Source organism: Bradysia coprophila (assembly GCF_014529535.1).
Source record: "Bradysia coprophila strain Holo2 chromosome X unlocalized genomic scaffold, BU_Bcop_v1 contig_20, whole genome shotgun sequence".
Classification (NCBI taxonomy): domain Eukaryota; kingdom Metazoa; phylum Arthropoda; class Insecta; order Diptera; family Sciaridae; genus Bradysia; species Bradysia coprophila.
In genome coordinates, this window is record NW_023503307.1 from 3943042 (window position 1) to 3962199 (window position 19158).

Here is a 19158-nt window from a genome sequence, read left to right on the forward strand (position 1 = left end):
ATAATATGCACTGCACACCAGCACACTATGTACGTACATTGTAGATTCACTCATAGCTCTTACTTGCACATTTTACAAACAATTTTCATATTTTTTTCTCGCTATATATCTGTGCAATTGTATTCGAACAGAAATGATACGAATACCGAAAAAGGTAGATGTAGACAATAACGGCTTTTGAATAGAAATGTTGTTGATTTTGGAGTTTACATACTTCCTACCCTTAGGACGTTATCAGTTCATTCGACTGAAACATCGTTAATTGCCTTCAATTTAATGGAACATGGTCAATCGAAGTTTGTATTTCTTGTTTAACAGTAAAAAGTAGGTATGGGATGAGTAATTTCCCAATCTTGTCGATGTCGGTAATTTTTTTCTCATGTGATTAATGTCGTACCATTTTCTTGTATCGTCTTTCTATAAAACAAACCAGCCACAAATCCTGTCACATAACATAAATTAAAAGACCACGGGCACGATAAATTTTGCGTCGCGTGCGACTTTTTTTTCATTTGTCATAAAAATTCTTGTCAGAACATAAAAATTTCAATTTGTTGTAGAAATTGGAAAATATTGATTTTCTACTCCTGACACCGCAACCATAGAAATTGATGTGTTCACATAAAACTCTTCGTAGAATGTTGAATTATTGAACACGGTGCAATTCATTTGGATATTAATTTTCTCTAAAGACAACGGTTTAGGAATGGCTGATCATAATCAGTTAATTACAACGACGGCAAGAACAAGTGATGAGGTCGGTGTAGTGAAGTTTCATATGTTCAACATAATGAAGTTAAAGATTTAGCATTAAACAAAAGAAATAAAAGATTTAAAATGTATCCAAAGGAAGTCAAACTCAAAAATTGTATTCTTATATTCGTCTAGTAACCGATTTCTACATTCGCTCCAAACCAACAAATCCAGTCCATAAATTTATAGCCACTTCCATTTCAAACAATCATGGGTGTTACGAGGGAAATATGTGCAATAAACTTTATTGCTGCGAAGATCCGTCTGCTCCACAAACGACACATCAAAACTTTCTAAGCGGGGAGACATTGACGAAAGTTATATTAATGTCTGAATAAAGATTTTTACGAAAGCGTAAATTAATTAAGGGTTTCGCTTTTTATGGGGAAATTAAGACAAAGTATAGAAAGTGTAACGAAAATTGTTTGTTATATTAAAAACTTCGCATCAAATCCGTCGGTATTACGTTTTAAGCCTTATTCCACCATACATGCTTTTAAATAACGTAACAGAGCAAATGATTTTACAAAAGTACCAGCATAAATTTCATTATTCGTCTGTAGTAGATAAGGTTATCTGTTGGTTGGTTTCCATGGAACTTTTTTTTTATCACAGTTAAATATAGGAATACACTGAAATAAACTTGATATTTTTCTTTATTCATGCTAATGAACGATGTTGTAAAACGAAGGAGCAAAAAAAAGTTCATTCTGAAAATGCATCAAGTTACGTTGGCAGAGTGAGTGTTCGCCCAAACTCAATTAGTGAGAAAATTCATTGTTTCCTTTATGAAAGTTGTCTTTTGTTTGGATACAAAAAAAAGATTTCTTTCGATGAAAATAGAAAGAGTGAAACACCAAACTATGTGATCACCTGGTTGAATACAATATTGTAACATCGTGTGAAGCTAAACAATTTAAGAAAGTTTGTTAACAACACCAAAACTACGAAACAGAGTTTATTGGTCCCACAGGAATTCGACAGAAAAACACTAAAAAATAGGTATCGAGATACAATTACATTTTCATTGTACATTGAGCTTTCGCTCATTCATTCATTTGCAGTTTTCAGTAATCGGTATTTCCACAGCACTGCTTCTAGCATGAACATAGAAAATATTCGAAGGCCGATGAAATCACAGTAGGCAATGCGTATCTTATGTATGAGTTAAAACATAAAATATAAACAATCCTAAGCGGTGGCTCGTATCACAAAAGCCTCAAAATTTGACACTTGTCAGTATTCATGCTAGGAACAGTGCTGTGGTATTTCTCGTTACAACCACAACATACCTGTAAAATGTGTGCAATTAGAATTTTCTTTCATAACACTAAATGCCAATGAAATTCTTACTTGGCTTTGATTTCCGAATTATATTTAGACGAATTTCTCAAATAATATTTTAACGGCAAGAAAATGCTCACAATGTGTATAGTTTCTGGTTCAGTAATTGTGCCAGGACATCCTTACGTGTCGCCATTTTTTTGAATAGGAAAAAGATTTTGTATTGAATGAAACGTAACCAAATTTATTTTGTTCGTCAACAGAGCGTAGCTCTCAATTGATAAATTATAGAGAAACAAATTGTCTTGTAGACCAATTGAAAATGGTTTTCGCTCTCTCTCAAAATATTTTCTATTCACTCAAAATCATGTCCGGAGCGATAGCGGAGGACTTGACGCAGTCTAACTTCCAAAAAAAGAACGAAGAAATTTTTTTGAGACGCTATTCTTAAGGAAAATTTTGAGGGTTTCGAAAGCGCCATTCTCCTCTTTTCTTTTTTCCTTGGAACTAATATCATCAAATCATCTCACAGAGTGATCATGCAACAAACAGAGTTAAAACTCTTCTCTTCCCAAAAACTTTTACACGTTAAGTGAATCAAGATAGCTTGACTATCAAACAGAGAACTGTTTCGACCTCAGAACTCGGTGTCGGCCCTAGGATTTCATTCTGGATAGTTTGGATTTCATTCTGGATAGTTATATACACCCGAGTTAAATGGTGTGTATATATACAAATAAAACGCTACATACCTTCACCGAATTTTATCTACCGAATAATTTTATAGCTGGTGCTGGTATGTATATCATCTATATTTTAAGCACACACGAACCGTTACGCTATTACATCCAATAAAATTTCCCAATAAATTATCATTTGGGTCGTATAATTATGCTGCATCTGACGAATTGTGTGTGTATCATTTTTAACGAGAACTCATGGCGGCACAAATTAACCCTTTCAAATATAGTGCCTTCACGAAACACAACAAAAGTCTTCTATCCGCAAATATTATTTTGTTTGTATTGGCATTTAACCAACGAGCAAAATGCGTTTTAAAATTTATGTTTACTTTATTCTGATTTGAATATCTCGATGAGCAATAATTTACATGAATCCCGTGAAGAGATTTTCATTTATTATAGATTTTCCACATAATGTGTTGGAAGCGAATATTACAATTATCGACGTATACAATATAATGCGGTTCGGTTTTTTGATTACCAATATTTTCGAGGCTTAAGTTAAAATAATAAACATTTTGCTGTTATCGACTTAGCGTGAATAAATCCATAATGCTTTTGGATTTTCATAGAAGATGGAAATAATTGAGTGCATGTTCGGGGCGATAGATTTTTTTTTAGAAAAACAAGAAAAATTCGCACAGCGGACGTCCTTTATGGATATTCCGGGGAGCAGTCTGTTAGCGGATTAATTAGCATAATTTCTATTCAGAGTGCTGTTGCTTTTATTAGTAGCGTTCAGCTTTTCCGTCATTATTAACGGGATTATCACGTTAAAAAGAAGTGAAACTCGAAATTCTCATGTTACACTGACAGTTAAGAAGATTAGTATTTTCACATTGGGATTATTATAACAAACTTTACGTCTACAGTTATGAGTGGATGAATATTGATGGAGATTTTAAGACAGCCACATTTGGATTACTCGTAAATATTCTGGTGAAAAATCTAAAAATTTGAAAGCTTCACTGACAGGTCGGAAAATAGTTTCATTGTACAAAAGACATTAAAACTTTTGTTATCACTGCTGTTAAGACAATCGGTCCTCTATTCTATTTACTATTACTTTCATAGCTGTATTTCGATTACATACAGTTTAAGTGTTAATGTGGGGAAAGAAGGTCATACATGCAACACGTAAATCATACGTACGTCTCATGCGTTCATCATACATGCCACACGTTAACACCCATACGTTCTTATAAGCCGTGCCGAGATCACTTTCTTCTTTTCTTGAAGTTTAGTCTCTGTTTTATTTTGCTGTGTCGGTGGCCATTTAATACCAGTCCGGCCCTTGATGTAGACATACAGCTAAGTTACCACTTCATCTTTTCGCACGATTTTAATACGAAAATGCTATTTACAGTTCCTGCAAATAGTGTTTCATGGAGACTATTCGCAGTTCCTGCAAATAGTGTTTCATGAAGACCATTCGCAGGAACTGTAAATAGTGCTTCATGGAGACTATTCGCAGTAACTGCAAATAGTTTTTCATGGAGACTATTCGCAGAACAATTTGCTTATAAATGGAGAAATTCGAGTTCCAAATTTCGTTTATTTGAAGGCGAGTATACAGTTCCTGAAAATGGTTGAAAATGACTGAAAAATAGAATACGATCCACTGGCTGAATAAGGTTTAAAAAAAACTGTGGAATTCCAGTTCCTGGGAACTGGTTACGAATACTTTAATGGTATACGAACTCAACGATGTAGAGCACAGTATTTGAATTCCATTAGAATGTAAATTGGTAAGTTTACTGTAATTCCACATATTTTTCAAACATTTTTCAGCCAGTGGACCAGTATGCTATTTTTCAGTTATTTTTCAGGAGCTGTGTACTCATCTTAACGTACTTATAGTTTTTCTATTCTTCACTTATAATTATAATCGTCTCTTAAACAAATCTTAAGTACAACTAGTGCATATGATCGTTTGATAATTTTTGTGCCGAAAACTTTCAAAGTAGAACCAGTTCAAACAATAATCACATCGTACTTGATAGTTCGATAAAGCAGAGTTACATTTTGAACAATTCCAATGATCTTCTCAATGTTAGCTAATTCATTCTGTAGCAATGCAAAACATGTATCGTCGACTAAAACATTCAAATCGTCTACATTGTTCAAAAAAAAATTTATCGATTGTCCAAACATACTACTCTTCGTCTACCACTAGATGATTGATGTCGCTTCGGCTATTCTTTTGGATAGATTTGAGTTTTGTTGCTCGCTTTGCGTTTCGTTGCTATCGTCAACTTTGATCCTTTTGTTTGAGTCGGCCCAGAAATCTTATTATCAAGAATTTTGATATTGTAAATGCTTTACAATATCGCAATAGGTAGACTGCAACTGAATGTAGTTTGATTAATTTCAATCTTTTTTGACGGGAACACTTCAATCTCTTTGTCGATTTTATTGACCATTAAATCAACAATTGGATAGGAATCGGATGATGTTTTTGTCGATAAATCTAGAGTTGCCACGCCACAGTCAAATTACTAAGCTAGATCGGAACGGTCGGCTGCAAACATCAAGCCTGTATGGGTCATCATAGATAAATCTTATTTGAAATTTCGGCCTTTGTCCACAAAAAGATTTTGATTTGCAAGTTACTTTATTTAAAAGTTTTCTGCAAATTTTTTTCGAAATAAGATGCAAAATTTGCTTAAATATTGAATAAATTATTATTTTGATTAGTAGTCTACATGAAACACTATTTGCAGTTACAGCGAATAGTCTCCATGAAGAACTATTTACAGGAACTGCAAACAGCGTCGGTCATTTAAATACCTATGACCTGGCAAATCACACTTGTGTGGACTTCCTTTATGGATGGCCCTGAAGAGAAATGTCTGGATGTGCTTATCTTTTTAAAAACAAATCAGCTACTGTGGGTTTCCATTGATATTTGAATGAAACCCAAAAGTATTCTCAAAGTTTAGTTAGTTTCTCCAGATGTTATTGTTGCATGTATTCTGTGCCGCTTTCAATGAATCAAATTTGAGTTAAATTATGAACAATAATAAACAATCAACTGAATTAACAATTAATATTATTGCCCCGAGAGAGTATGTGAGCGGATGTGCACAATATGTTTACACATACTTATAAACAATCTATCGTTCAATTTTACAAATTTTGGTTCGTAGATACATGAAAGAAATCGAAGGGCATTCGTATTGAACAATTCTAGATTCATTCTGTGAACTTTTATTTTTACAATTGTTCAGTTATATCTCCATTTTTCCATTAATATTGAATCCTTTCACAATATGATAGTAACATTGGACTATGTGTGTAAGCATTTTCAAATATTGAGTTTGTCAATTTTTAAGTCGGCTGTAGTTTTCCCAAGGTGCTTTATATTTCTATCGTTTTTAGCAGACTCTGTTTCACATTACAGCCATACAAAGCAAAAAGGATGAGTTGACGGTTTTATCAAACACTGTGATGTGTATTGACATACGATTTGAAGGTATTGCTAGAATTAATGGTTATTTGTTTACCAAGGGGAGAAAATAGGAAATTCCAACAAGAGTGAAAGTTTGCGGCCAAGGGTGAAGCGATTTCTCAATTTTTCAAAACCAAAACAAAATGACAGCAGCAAAGAAAAAAAAATCATGTTCGCCCATGGAAATAAGAGTTCTCTCACCCTAACTGTCATCAGAGCGATAGATAGAGAGCCATCTTCTCACCGCATTTGAGTAGAGAAAATAAGGTTGATATATTTACATGCATCGGAGGGATTCTTTTGAATTTCGACTGACCGAAGGCACCTAGGCCTCAAAACCAGTGTCATATATTTTTGATCTTCCATACCTGGCTGGCTGTAAGTGGCCAAAAGTCGAAAAATGGGGTTTCGTAGTCCGAATTTCATTTCCGTAAGGTTTTGACTGGTTTTGGGGCCTAGGCACCAAGCCCTAACTAGGCATACATATATAAAAAAAAGTCCCGGAAAAAATAGCACCGATTTCGGCTAGTCGAAATTCAAAATAATCCCTCTCGTAAAAACTACCGAGAATGATAGTCTACCTAATTGTGGTCCATTCTATCTGTATGTATGTATCATCGTGCCCGAACATGTATTTGTAAAATTTGAAATTAGCATAATAATGGCAAAAGTCCAGTAAACTTTCACAATAAATTCCAGTCTGTGCGTTTGCTGTTTTCTTACATTCAATTTTCGTTTTTCTCGTCTGCCTTAGATCAGTATTATATTGAACGAATAAACGACATATTGAATTTCTATTGATTTTATGAAATCTTTTCCAAATGTATGAAGGTGTGAGGAAGTAAATGTTGAACACATGGCTTGGCTACATTACACAATTCGGTTACCGTTTAATTTATTAATATAAATTCAATATGTAAATATTCATGCATGGAATTGCTGTTACCAACATTTATAATTAAAAATGTTTTTTTTATTATTAAATAAAAATCAAACTGCAACTCGACTCTAGAGGGGATGGGGTTAATGGAATACACTTGGATAATTTATAGAGGGAAAAAAAGTTAATTAATGAAACATAATGCTAATGAAATATTGTGACTGTTGTTATTTGACCGTTCTGTAATAATAATAATAATAAAAAACATTTTAATAAAAAGTCTATTGACAAACTCACTCTTCATTTATTCTAGGTTTTAACTTTTTTTTTTAATTCCTCATGCAAATGACATGGAACATCGAGGAACAAAAATTAGAAAAACTGATTACGGCCGACAAAGTTAGGTTCGAAACATTTTTCTAATTCGACCCTTTTTCTGTTTTTTCAACCAAAGAAATTAAAATAACTCGAGCTCGAAACTAGCTCTGGAACCTCTGCAATTTAAATTTGGAAAACAAATGTAAAAATTGTCATTGGCGCCAAAAAAACTTAATGAGGTCAAAAATCTTAAAAGGTCTCTACAAACAAATTTATTTTTGTATTGCACCGAAATTGCCAAATCCAAAATATTACTAAGGCAACTACTAGATTTAGTAAATGACGTGCGCATTTTCTCTGTAAATGTGAAATCAACTACTTCAAAGTCTTTAAGAAGCACAAGTATTTCTGGATGGAGCTTGTGGAGTTTATAATGTGGAATTTGTTAAAAAGAAAAAAAACTTCCAACGTCCAGTTTTTCGAAGTGTGTGTAAAATTTTTCAATCAATTTTCCGCTGCATTCGGTCGAAATTCTTAACTTGTGCTTGCACAAAAATAGGAATAATTAAATAGCTTCGCATCATACCATATCACACCACATTAATCGATCGTACCACACGTTGTGAATTAAGTATAGTACCCGCTGTTGTAACATTTTATTGTTAAAAGCAGCACACTGAATTCACTGTTGTATCGTGATGCAGAACACAAAAGTCACTGTGGCGCTGTGATGCAGAACACATAAAATGTGCTGCTGTGTTCAGTTCGTTTTTTGTTTCTTTGAGAAAGTAATTTAGCATATAATATAGGACAAAGTTGCTCTGTTTCTGGCGTACTGTCGATGAATTTGTTGTCCTGCGTTGTGATAAAAGCTCAAAGAGGAACAGGCTGGTGTTTCTGCTTAATGAAGCAGGCCTGAAACATAATATTATAGTCACATGGGAAATGATACCGTTCTGCTGACCAATACCCACTGGTCACATTCTCAACCTGACGAAATATTTCTCATTTTTTCGGATAATATTTTTCACTTCAAATCAATTTTGTAATGAAGAAAATATTTCCCTTTATTAACCCAGCTCGTCGATAATTTGATTAACTTTTCCATTCACTACACATATACAACGATGATAAAGTTAATTATTCCAAGAAACAGACCGAAAAACACTATTTCAATTATCGTAAAAAAAAGTTAATGAGAAAATTGGAAGGAAAACCTAACGCACTATTAAACCAATTATTTATCAATTTTTCAATTTATTCAGTGAAAAACCATGTGTATTTTCGCAATAAGAAAATTGTGTATATATCTATAGAGAAGAGAGAGAGAGAGAGAGAGAAATCGGTATAGATATATGAATTCCACCAGCAGCGTTTGAACGAAAACGTTTCCAATATTATATTTATAATTTTTTTTCTCGAATGTATAAATAGATTGTTCGTAAATAATTGGAATTTCGTTGTAATGAGTAATTAAATTGTCCGCTACACGGTTTCACGAAATGCTAAATAATTTACAATCGGCAAATAACAACATTTTGTGTTACATAAGACATGGCATATATTTTCAATCGATCTGTCAATAATAATCGAAACAGAAACATTGGGCATTTAATTTTTTTTCATTTTTTTTACCAATTTTTTGCGTACACTTGTATGGCGGAGTAGCACAATTTCTCGTCATTAAGTATGGATCGTGCGCTGAGTCGTGGCCGATCGAATAATACCACTAATAGCGAGGGCTGATCCTCAGATTCGTTCCCACTTTAATTTTTCAATTTTTCTTACCAGTTTTTCGAACAAACTGAAAGTTGTTCTCTTTGTGGAAATTCAGGTTAAACTTTAAAATTGAACAAATTATTCGCTCTGAGTTCATTATGTAGTTTTCCAAACAGTTTATCTGTAGACGGCATTTTATTCGATTTTAATAGATGTCGATTTGAATGACGAACAGGTTTTCTCGTTGCGATTCTGATCCATATCGTATCAAAATAATACCGATTTACAAACCATTCTAATATTCATATTGATTTTTGTGGCATCTACTTCTCTATTAGCATCGTTATTGGCGACATATGTTCTATTTAAAATCTAAATGCTGAACAAACAATTCGACATGATGCTGAATTTATTATTAAAATTTATAAAACTATATTTAGGTTGCGGTTTCAAGCAATATGATGAGGTGAACGTATCAAGCGAATGAGAACTATGGGACGATTAAGGATTGAAATTTGTATGATATTGTAATGAGAAATCGAAAATAAGATGTCGATCAACACTTTATACACATATATATATATACCAAGTCAGGAAATGACGATTTTTTAAGCACCAGTCCTCGCTTCGCTCGTAAGAAAATTTAGGACGTGTGCTGAAAAAATCCATTTCCTATCGAGGTACGGACAACGTTTTGTGCACCGGACAACTGAAATAGACAAAACACATCAATTTACTTGAAAACATACACGCTTCATAAGAAAGAAGGAAATAATTTTTTTTCCTCACGATGTATCGTTCGGAAAAACCTGACATTTCATAACAAAAAATCATGGCAAAACATGTCGTATTTCCGTTGTCCGGTGCACAAAAATTGTTGCCTTCACTATAAAAAAAATCGTTAACCTATGTAAAATCGATTAAGTAAAATTTTCGAGTTTTGGTGTGACATCTAAAGAGTTTAGTTATGTTTGTTAGCCAAATTATTGTTTTTATGCCAGAAAATTATACCATTAAACCAGAAAATATTAAATCTGGAAAAAGTTGTCGAAAATATGATTTTGGTGAGTCGTCAATCTAAAATCACGCCGGTCTAAATTATTTTTTGGGTTATCAGAATTTTGTAAGTTTCTGAAGAATTTCTATAGAATTCTTTTGTTGTTTTACAAATTTCTTTGGAAACTTATAGAATTCCGAGAATCCAAAAAATAATTTCGACCGGCGTGATTTTAGATTGACCACGACCAGTCGTCAAAATTTCTAAACAAAAGTGTCTCATTTTTGTAATTTTTGCGACAAATAATTGGTTCGTCTATCAGCGTTTAGTGAAAACCTCAGCAAATTGCTTCGACCAACCCAATGAATCCTTATTTAACTCCACTTCACCGCTTTTATTGTAAGCATTGCCAAAATAAACGTTCTCAAAAGGGTCATAAACAAATACTTTCATGTAAAATGTAGACATATCTAAGAATAATTATTTATTCTGGGTTATAACTTCCAATTTCCGACAACCCATTATTATAAACTCGAATAAAATTTCAATATTTTTTCCTCGTCCTAAACAAACAGTATTTACCTGAAAGTTAGGACCAAAGTGGGATGACCATTTCCAATAAAGGAATTTATCTTTTAATAACTCAACTATCTCGAACAACCGAAGACCAATGTTAAATCTACTATTGTGATATGGAAAGTCGAGAAAAAGGTTCGAGAACATGTATCCTCCATAATATTTTCACCTTCTTCCTTTTCCTGTTTCATAAAAATTGTAATATGAAAATGGTATATTATGTATAGATGAGAAGTTCGGATAGCTCCGTGTTATGCATATATACTGCTTACACATATCGCACAATATAAAAGTTGGAAAAAGTTAGTTTTCAAGTGTATACGTTGAAGTTATTGAGATTTTTATGTTCACCTGGATAACATTGAATCGTATATGTAGTTACCCAACCAAATCACTGCACGAATTACGTTCCATGAATTTAATCTTTTTCAAAAAGAATTTTAAAGCGACATCTATATGCCTCTACATATATCTACATCTAAAGGTCGCTTAACTATAATAAGCGAATGAAATTATGAATACAGATACAGAGTAAAGAAAAAACAACATGTGTAGCATTCCGGACCATAAAAGTAAATATTTAAGAAAATTGAATGGGCAACTCATTTCATTTTCCAGTAAGAAATTTTCGAAAAGAGAAGAAACAAATTACACCGAACCGGGTGAACTGCAAGTATGAGGAAAAGATGCTTTCCATTAAGAGGAGAACGAGTAAAGGTATCATTTTTATTGTATTTCATTTTCGCATTCTCTTCACTTTTCACATTGTGTACATATATTTCTGGTTTATATATAAGTATAATACGTGTCGGACCGAGAATTTCCAGGACTACGAAAAAAAACAACCCAATTTCAACGATTTTTTTTTCTCTCTTACAGTTTTTTCCCCGACATACATGCTGTAATGCAATGTATGTACCGTGAATTATAGATGAAATACAAAAGAAAAATACTTATGAGCTTGGGTTCAGACGTTGGATTTTTAGGTAGACAAATGTTTGCGAATTTGTTCAGATCGCAAATTTACATTAAGATTAGTCTTCGCTTTTTTTTGGTTTGTAAAAACAGCTTCAACATTTTTCATTATTTTAGTTTATTAGTCATTTACGTACTCTCGGGATAAGAAGTTGAAAAGTACATTCTCAGTTTGAGTGTTATTGAACCCAGTTTACGCCTCGAAAAGAAAAGAAATCAGGACTTTTATTCCCACGTTATGTAACAGTACGGAAAGGTTAATATTAATACTGACATTATCGTCAGTAATTGTGAAACGTAATGCATTATCTACGCAGTCACACACTGTAAACATAACAGCAGCTCCTCATAAGGCAAGGCAATCCATTTCGATTGTTCACATTTTTACCGACATAAAAAGGGGTTTTTGCTTGGAGAAAATACGAATTTACTTACATTTTCGATTGCAGCAAATTTCGTCTGAAATAGTTAAGACATTTGACTTAAGTATAAGTCACTTGGTCCGTTTCATTTACATTATGAAATGAATATTTCGCAAAAAGCTAATTCCTCCATACAAATTGAGCCGTTTATGGAAATGAAAATGGATTGACTTGCCTTATTGATAGTAGTTTACGTCCATGCTAACACATAAAGTATTTTATTTACTAAGTCCCCAGGTCATTACTTCATCGACTCAACTCATTTTTCGTGGGCTTTATGAGTAAAATAACTTATGTAATTGTGTAGAACTTTATATGTTGCCCTGTGTGGTTGTGTGTAATCATTCAAAAACGTGAGGTAAAGATGTTAACTTTACTTTACGGAGCAAAGACTTTACTTAACGGAGCCAAAACTTTACTTCAAGTTTCTGAGTAAAAAGCTTACTTGGCAACGGGACAAACAATGAAAATTGTACGTCATGTGTATTCACACTTTCACTCAAGAAGTACCATTGCTATCATTTGCCCCATTGGTAAGTAATATACTATTACGTGCTAAAGACGTCGAGACAGTGAGATTTTCAACGCGAGTAGCATATAATATACTTTCAATGTAGTTCGCTCGACAAAAGGAACTCACGACTTACGATTAGGAATTTTGTTTTATCCTCTGATTGAGCCCAACATTGTTCAGGTAATGTACCTTCTAAAATGAGCCTTTGTACACTCTAGAGGACAGCACAACCATTCAATTTTATAAAAAATCATGACGTTGAAGAAATTGGTATTTTACTGGACAAAAAACTACTAGCGGGGTAAAATTGCTATTTTGTCCACTGAAATGTCACTTTTCACAAATATTGCACAACATCTTTTTCCTAGTAATCAATAACTGATTCGCTAACAAATACGTAAATGAAGCGAATGGAATATCATTTCGTGTCTAAGCGGTAAACTTATCCGAGATAAGTTATCTCACCGTCATAAAAACCATCTCGTTTCTGATCAATTTTATCGTTTTTTTTGCAATGTTTCCTCTAAACTTTTCCAGCATTTACATTTTCAACTGTGCCCTATTGAATTGAATAATAAGATGGCACAAAAGTAACAATTCAGTTTATACAGATGAAGAAAATGAATTTATAGAAAGTTGTCGTCTACACAAAATGTCTGCAAAAAATATTTATTAATTCAAATTGAATAACCAATGGAAAATGGTGACCAACCACCGAGAGTTAAGTAGAAGGTTTTTTTTATTTTCCGGATCATCCGATAAAATGTTCGAATTTAAACGATCGCTTTATTTCGTGGTTTTCTGCGATAAGTTTTCTCCATTGTGGATTAGGATTTCAATTGCAAATACCTAGGAGTATTTAGACGCTGTCGTGTACACCACAACAAAAGGTATATTTCCGAGCATTTCCCTCTTCTCATCTCGTGATGCATGTTTTGGTATCGGTTATATTACATTTTTTTTGTACTTTTTAAACTATGTGAACAGAAGGGAAATATACCAGCGGGATTTACACATAACAATCCTCTGTACATAATAGTTTTATGTAGAACGAAAATACCTGATTGTACACAAAAACCCATATCATTGGTATATTTTCCACTTGGAAAGTATTCTGAATGAGTATTTTCCACGTATAAACTGATGCACGTAACAATATCTAACATTTTATAAACGTAATGCATATATGTGTACTTTATTCATTTGTGGTGCTCAAATACTTCGGAATATAATTGTATCTCTATTTTATCCGTGTTTTCACGATGGGTTAGTATATGTAATACATCTACTCCGTAGAAGCTCCTGTAGAAGAGTATCAGCTGTAGCGTAACCAGAAATCTTCTATTCAATATATTAAAATGGTAAGGTTGCAGCTATACACAACAGCCTTGCATCATTTTCACAAAACAACCGCTTCGTATGTTGTTATGTATTATGTGGTGAAGTTTTACCTTTTTCTATATAGTACCTTCTAGATCACATGTTGAAAGTACGTACCTTCATTTATAAAATAGTGCATTCATGATACGGTTATGATGATGATAAACAAGAAAACATAAAAGGTTTCACATCTAAAATTGAGAGCAACGAGGAAATAATGTTTTTCCATGACGACATACATATATATTTGTATTACGGGTGTATATATGGTGCTGTTGTTGATGTTATTGTATAAAGTTAACCCCCTACAATATTATTATCATAGCAAAGTACAAAGCTTCAAAAGAAATTGTTTTTAAATCGACTGGTTTGGCCATAAAAAAAATCTGAAAAAGTACACAAATTTGCTTTTATGCTTGTGTATTCTAACAGTACACTACCCAGCGTTGGTTGTGTGTCTACACATTCGGGGTATTTCGGCTATCAAATTTCACAAATGTTTTCAAATTTATCAAACGACATACACAGTTTGTGGTGGTAAAGAAATAATGAGAAGGATGTTGCCAAAATGTGATAAAACATTGGCTGTACATGATAACGGGCAGTTTTTGTCCGGGTACACGTGAACACTGTGTGTCGTATTACAAATGCTAATAGCTCGGAAAAATTATTCTACTTAAAGCATCAGGTAAGGTTTTCATTTTTGAGGTAATCTGAAGCAGAATTTTTGAAACTTGTCAGGCCAGGTTTCAGGTTAACCTGAAATTTTTATAGAAATTTTCAGGTGTATCTGTCAAGTTTCAGGTCATGTCTGACCTGATCATTCAGGTTTCAGATAAATTCAGGTCAGATCAAAATTGGTTGTAGGTTCAGGTCCTAACGGGTTCAGGTAATTTCAGTTCAGATTTTAGGTAAACTGTCCCATTGATAGCTTTAAATAAACCAAAAATTTTAGAATTTTCTGAAAGAACAGTTTTAGTCACATACTAAGAAACTGGTACCATTCAAACGGTTCGGTGCATATTTTCCATAAAAATGTTTATTATACACAAAATTCTCTCCTAAGTTTGTGGAGGTGAGACTAGCAAATTTGGCTGATTCTACCTTCGTGATAAACTCCCTAAACCCCCTTTTTCAGAATCGAGTGAAACATGTTGAACAATCCTTCTTTCACTAATTAGACGATAATTTTTTCATGAATCCTCTTTATAGTATAAATGTATGTCGTGGTTACTGTCTCGATAAAACACTTTACCATTTTACTGTTAAACAAGCGCCACCGTTTTAATCTTTACCTTCGATCACAGCTGATTTGGAATCAACAACAACAACAACAAAAATTACTGCTAAACTGGTAATGGTTTTCCACGAAAAAAAGATGAAGAAAAAAAACGCCCGAAAGAAAACAGCATCATTGATAAATGATAAAATTTTATAATGTGGATGTGTCTTGGGAGGATAGGATATATCACGTTTCATTGTTGTGTGCCGCTTTGATAGTGATTTATCTGAAAGTACATTTTGCGGGCAAGATTCATCACATACACATAATGATAATCATCATCATCATTGAGGTCTGATTTTACATTTTTCTCATATTAAATATGGCTAAGTGTAATGCTACCGCACATAATATCGGAACGAGTGAATAAACTTTATGATTGATCGAAGTTTTGAGATTGATTTGCGTACCACCGTACTATTATGATTATTATTATTATTTTCTTGATGATGAATCGGGAGCAATGATCTCATCTGGAAATATTTTCCAAGTTTATTGTAATTTATTGTAATACATCATTCCGAAGAAAAGACGACCATCCTCTCAATTTCTTTAAGGGTTTGTTGCTATACATTTTAACGAAAGAAATGGAAGTCAGATATTTGTACTTCAAAGGTCAACGTATCCGCGATTCAATCCAAAGTGTCGGTATTTTATACAGTTCTTATCCACTATCGGTACGAATGACTACACATCAAAATACTTCCACTCATACAAGTAGATTATACTGGAGAAGATCATTTAACAACAACAACAATGGTCAACATGATATGACGACAAAATGTACCCAAAAATATTGAAAGTTTTTGGGTGTTTCTGACGGGCATGTCATTTTCTCCGCTATTAGGTGTGATGTTTTACGTCTCCCATGAGTTATTGTGAAAAAAAATGGTTACAGTTTGTAAGTAAAAAATAACAATAACGAGCATCCGTTTCGTGGGTTTTCTCATTTTTCTTTCATCGATAAATTTCACAAATTCGTCTAGTCTTATCCCTTTTTTCGAAAAACCAGCAAAAATGAAAGTTTTTTTTGTTGTAAAAAGTAAATGACCGAAAAATGGATATGAAGCGAAATTCCATTTTTTACTTACATTGGGTGAAAGCTGTATCACTCACTCGTTTCCGAAGACGATGGAGAAAATGCACAAAGAAATTGAATAAATTGAAAAGTTCAAGAAGTTGAACTCTTGTCCTTCCATTTATATTTGTAGCGAGATCGGGATATATCTCATTTTTGGTGTACACCGAAATTTACTTTGTCATTTATTTGAAAAGATATTCGAAATAAAATGTCGGTATTTTTTTTCGTCTTCTCTGCGGTATAAATATAAAATGATTTATGCCGGTGTCTCGTTTATAAATTACGACTCATTTATCTTCAAATTTTATCTGTCTTGACGAAGGTTCGAGCATACGTGAGCTAAACTTGATAATTTATATTATTTTTCTGTGTGAAAGTTTATTATCGATATGAAAGCTTAATATGACAAAGTGTGTTAGGATTACAGTGTACATTGCTCTCCCCGAAGTTGTTCACTCGATTAATTGTCACCAGACCCAATCTCGACAGAACTCTTTAAAGTTAATTAGACCTATTCCCTAAAAAACACATTAAATCCCTCCATAAAGTGGATGTGTTATACCTTGGCGTACGTACATACGCAAACGAAACCAGAATTTTATGTTTTACAATGCAAACAATAAAAGTTTATTAATCTTTGAATATTTTATATTGTTTTATATTGCATCATGAGCCTATAACCGTAATAGAAGCAACAATATTTACCAAACCATTCCGTACACTGTATACGTGTATACGATGTATACATAAACGTAATTATTTTTTTTCGGTAACCAACAAAAAATTATGTACCCCGACAATGTCGTTCGTAATGTTGTACAAGACACGTTATATTGTACGTACATTAGGCAACCTTAAATGATATTGATCCAAAATTAACACGACAAAACATATTTATGACAAGAAAAAAAGTACTGAAAAGAAAGGAAGAAAAAAAAGAGAGAAACAGAAAAGCTCAAAAACACAATTTTTATTTTAATGACATCATTAAAAGTGACTGGAAACTAAATTCCCCACAATTTCAGGTTTAATTATTGTTTTGACAGTTTTTGATTAATATTCCACAGCTCGAGCCAAGACGCTGGTTAGACACGTATACACACACATTTCTTTTTTTTCTTTCGAGGGTGTTAATAAATGTGTGTAATTAAATGCAAGAAAACTTGTGGCTTTACCAATGGCTTAACCATATTCCCGAATGTATTTTATGTGCTCAGTTAATACCTCATACAAATTTGTTTATTTAAACATTTTTACTTAGTAAAGGGAATTATTTTATTATACATTCAATTTAACAGAAAATGAGGAACACTTTGTCTTTTGCCCATTGGATGGAATAAGCGACGAAATGGAAGGAAGAAAAAAAAAATTGAATAAAATTCAACAAAGAAGCTTTGGACGTAGCGCTTAGTCATGATTGAAATCTTACCAGTGACAAAGTTTTCTTTTCATCCTTTTTTTATTTTAATATTTGTTTTTCTTTCTTCTTCTGAATAAAGAAAATTGACTTGAACTGGATAGACTAAACATGCTAAGGCAAACGTCATCAGTAGATATATTATTACACTTTTGGTTTTGTGCTATAACGACACATAATTTACAAAAATATTTGTAAAAGATGTAACAACCATGGTTCTTCGTAAAAAATAAAATAATTTTTTTTATAGAAAAATTTCATTGTTTCTGCTTGAAAGATAATAGAGAATGGAAACCAGCGACATTGTAGTCTTAAGCATCATATTATTCAATCGATTTTATTTCAAGTTATTATTATAAGTAAGTTTTCGGTTTTATGATTGTCTGGCAATGCACAGCATTGAAAGAAGCTTTTATATTGGCGCTCGTAAAGGAGGATATTAACGTTGTTATATCTTCATTGCTATCAACGGGAAAGATCTCGTTATTCGTAAGACTTTTTTAATTAAAAACTAAAATTTATTTTATGTTTGAAAATTCTCTACTTTGTCTTCACTTTTGAAATTTTAGTTCGGTTACGGCGCCATTCTTGATCATGAACTTCAATTTATTGGCATTTAAGTTTGCAACCGATTTTTTACAAGAAAAAATCTTTTTTTGGTTAAAATTTAATTAAAACAAAACGTAACGTACGTTTTCGATATTTAAACATTTAAACCATCCAAAATCAGAGCCTGACCTAAATAACTTCTGTTGAAATTATTTCGCAATTTAGCATTTTACATTACAGCTCATTTTGTGGGTACTCCGGTGTAGTTTAAATATAGGTTGAAATATGTTACATGACAAAAAAAAATATTTCAATTTTTGCGAATTACTGCCAGAAAGGTGAAGAGGTTTTTTGAAAGAGCATTTTAGTGCGGTTGTTAAATAAACTGAAATATGCAAGTTGTCATTATTTTTGACGGGAATGTGAGGATGAAATTGTTGCGCTAACTCTACAAACATGATGTCATAAAAGGCTGGGACTCTTCTGTGAATGAGATGAATTTGAATGAAGTGAAATGATAAACAAAAAAAATGGCGTCTGCCACTGAGGGGCGATTGTTTGTTTTACCGTAATAACCTCCACGGATTTTCAATGAATTTCCGAGGATTTTATGTGATGGAAAGAGGTTTTATTTGATCACAGTTGCTGGATTTTCACCTATTTTTAAGAACAGTGGGAAAGAGGTAACTTCAAGACGTTAGTCATACCTTTTTGCATGAAACTGTCTAGCGTAATATAAGGAAAATGAACGTAAATTTTCATGCCGCTTCGTCCACCACACATATCTTCCATCGTACTGGATTGTGGTACATTACCA

The 19158-nt window shown here is 32.9% G+C and overlaps 1 protein-coding gene across 5 annotated transcripts in view; it reads left to right on the forward strand.

The window, feature by feature from the left end:
* The window catches only part of LOC119068954 (voltage-dependent T-type calcium channel subunit alpha-1G), a 73121-nt gene that overhangs the window by 3871 nt on the left and 50092 nt on the right, over positions 1–19158 (forward strand). The window lies entirely within an intron of this gene.